This window comes from Arachis hypogaea, chromosome 9 (assembly GCF_003086295.3).
Source record: "Arachis hypogaea cultivar Tifrunner chromosome 9, arahy.Tifrunner.gnm2.J5K5, whole genome shotgun sequence".
Taxonomy (NCBI): domain Eukaryota; kingdom Viridiplantae; phylum Streptophyta; class Magnoliopsida; order Fabales; family Fabaceae; genus Arachis; species Arachis hypogaea.
This window is the reverse complement of record NC_092044.1, coordinates 32,838,596-32,841,932: the sequence shown is the minus strand read 5'-3', so window position 1 is coordinate 32,841,932 and position 3,337 is coordinate 32,838,596. Positions and strand designations below refer to the sequence as shown.

The window sequence follows — 3,337 nt, the reverse complement described above, 5'->3', positions numbered from 1 at the left end:
CTATCTTCATTTTATGCTATCTTAGATCATTGGGAGGCTGGCCATTCGGCCATGCCTAGACCTTGTTCTTATGTATTTTCAACGGTGGAGTTTCTACACACCATAGATTAAGGTGTGGAGCTCTGCTGTACCTCGAGTATTAATGCAATTACTATTGTTCTTCCATTCAATTCCGCTTGTTCTTGTTCTAAGATATCACTTGTTCTTCAACTTGATGAATGTGATGATCCGTGACACTCATCATCATTCTCACCTATGAACGTGTGATTGACAACCACCTCCGTTCTACCTTCGATTGGGTGAATATCTCTTGGATTCCTGATTGCACGATGCATGGTTGATCGCCTGACAACCGAGTGCTCGCCTGACAACCGAGCCAACCATTCCGTGAGATCAGAGTCTTCGTGGTATAGGCTAGAACTGATGGCGGCATTCAAGAGAATCCGAAAGGTCTAACCTTGTCTGTGGTATTCTGAGTAGGATTCAATGATTGAATGACTGTGACGTGCTTCAAACTCCTAGCAGGCGGGGCGTTAGTGACAGACGCAAAAGAATCGCTGGATTCTATTCCGGCCTGACCGAGAACCGACAGATGATTAGCCATATGCTGTGACAGAGCATAGGAACATTTTCACTGAGAGGATGGGAGGTAGCCACTGACAACGGTGAAACCCTACATAAGCTTGCCATGGAAAGGAGTAAGAAGGATTGGATGAAGACAGTAGGAAAGCAGAGAGACGGAAGGGAAGGCATCTTCATGCGCTTATCTGAAGTTCCTACCAATGAATTACATAAGTACCTCTATCTTTATCTTTATGTTTATTTCGTTCATCACCATATCCATTTGAGTTTGCCTGACTAAGATTTACAAGATGACCATAGCTTGCTTCATACCAACAATCTCTGTGGGATCGACCCTTACTCGCGTAAGGTTTATTACTTGGACGACCCAGTACACTTGCTGGTTAGTTGTGCGAAGTTGTGTTTATGCCATGGTATTGAACACCAAGTTTTTGGATTCATTACCGGGGATTATTTGAGTTGTGAAAAGTATTGATCACAATTTCGCGCTACCAAGTTTTTGGCGCCGTTGCCGGGGATTGTTCAGTTTGGACAACTGACGGTTCATCTTGTTGCTTAGATTAGGTATTTATTTTTTTCGAAATTCTTGAAGAGGAATTCTAGAGTTTCATGATGATTTGTTGAAGTCTGGCTGGCTGAGAAGCCATGTCTAATTTCATTGGACCGAGGTTTCAACTTATCATCACAAGAGCTTGTTGATTTTTATCAATCTTGCTTTTGGAGCAGTGATCTGCTAAGGCTTGGCTGGCCGTTGGCCATGTCTAGTGTTTTGGACCGAAGCTTTCTTTGAAAGCTTGGCTGGCTGTGAAGCCATGTCTAATTCTTGGACCAGAGTCTTAGACTAGCATTGCACTGATTCCTGGAATTCTCATTAAGAATTTTGATACCTTTTTCCACTTAATTTTCGAAAAACACAAAAAAAAATTACAAAATCATAAAATCCAAAAATAATTTTTTTTGAGTCTAGTGTTTCATTTTAAGTTTGGTGTCAATTGTATGCATTCATTCATGTGTCTTAAGGATCTTCAAGTTGTTCTTGATGATTTCTTACTCTGATCTTTGAATTCTTTTGACTTGAGTGTTTATGTGTCTCATATAGTGTCAGTAGTATACAAACTGCTAAGTTTGGTGTCTTGCATGCATTGTTATTTGATTTTAGTTGCATTTTGATTATTTAAAAATCCAAAAATATTTTTAATTTATGTCTTCTCAAGTCAATAATACAGAGAATTAAAGATTCAGAACATACTGCAGAGGAATTATACAGAAAAAGCTGGGCGTTCAAAACGCCCAGTGAAGAAGGACAGACTGGCGTTTAAACGCCAGCCAGGGTACCTGGTTGGGCGTTTAACGCCCAAAAGGGTATAGTTTTGGGCGTTAAACGCCAGAATGTGCACCATTCTGGGCGTTTAACGCCAGGATGGCACAAGAGGGAAGATTCTGTTTTTTCAATGCAATTTTTTTTCAGGTTTTCAAAGTTTTTCAAAATCAAATCTTTTTCAAATCATATCTTTTCAATCAAATCTTTTTCAAATTCAATTTCTTTCCATTTTCAAAAATACTTACTATCAATTAATGATTTGATTCAACATTTCAAGTATGTTGCCTTTTCTGTTGAGAAAGGTTATTGTTTGAATCATATCTTTTCTTGTTAGTCAAGTTTTTAATTTTCAAAATCAAATCTTTTTAAAAAATATTTTTCAAATCATATCTTCTCAATCACATTTTTTAAAACTAATCATATCTTCTTAACCACATCTTTTTCAAAATAGTTTTCAATCAAATCTTTTTAATTTCTAATTTCAAAATCTTTTTCAAAAATCACTTGATCTCTTTCTCACTCTTGGTTTTCGAAAATTTATTAGTATTTTTCAAAATATTTTCAAAATTTCTTACTTAATTTTCGAAAACCACTTCCCTCCTCCTCACATCCTTCTATTTATGGACTAACACTATTCTTTAATGCAAAATTCGAACTCCATCTCCTTTGATAAGTTCGAATTTTCTACTTCTGTCTTCTACTTTTCTTTTCCTCTGACACCTAAAGGAATCTCTATACTGTGACATAGAGGATTCCACATTTTCTTGTTCCCTTCTCTTTCTTATGAGCAGGAGCAAAGACAAAAGCATTCTTGTTGAGACTGATCCTGAACCCGAAAGGACATTGAAGCGAAAGCTAAGAGAAGCCAAGGCACAACTCTCTGTAGAGGACCTAACCGAATTCTTCAAAGAAGAAGAACACATGGCAGCCGAAAACAACAACAATGCCAACAATGCAAGGAAGGTGCTGGGTGACTTTACTGCACCTACTCCCAACTTTTATGGGAGAAGCATCTCTATTCCTGCCATTGGAGCAAACAACTTTGAGCTTAAGCCTCAATTAGTTTCTCTAATGCAACAGAATTGCAAGTTCCATGGACTTCCATTGGAAGATCCTCATCAGTTTTTAGCTGAGTTCTTGCAAATCTGTGACACTGTCAAGACTAATGGGGTTGACCCTGAGGTCTACAGACTTATGCTATTCCCTTTTGCTGTAAGAGACAGAGCTAGAGCATGGTTGGACTCTCAACCTAAAGAAAGCCTGGACTCTTGGGAAAAGCTAGTCAATGCCTTCTTGGCAAAGTTCTTTCCACCTCAAAAATTGAGTAAGCTTAGAGTGGAAGTCCAAACCTTTAGACAGAAGGAAGGAGAATCCCTCTATGAAGCTTGGGAAAGATACAAACAATTAATCAGAAAGTGTCCTTCTGATATGCTT

The 3,337-nt window shown here is 38.2% G+C and overlaps 1 non-coding gene across 1 annotated transcript; it reads right to left on the bottom strand.

Annotated features, from left to right (window-relative positions):
* Positions 1-3,229: 3,229 nt before the first annotated feature.
* On the bottom strand, positions 3,230-3,337 carry LOC112713806 (small nucleolar RNA R71). The gene has a single exon (XR_003158767.1). It is a non-coding gene; the product is annotated as a small nucleolar RNA R71 (small nucleolar RNA).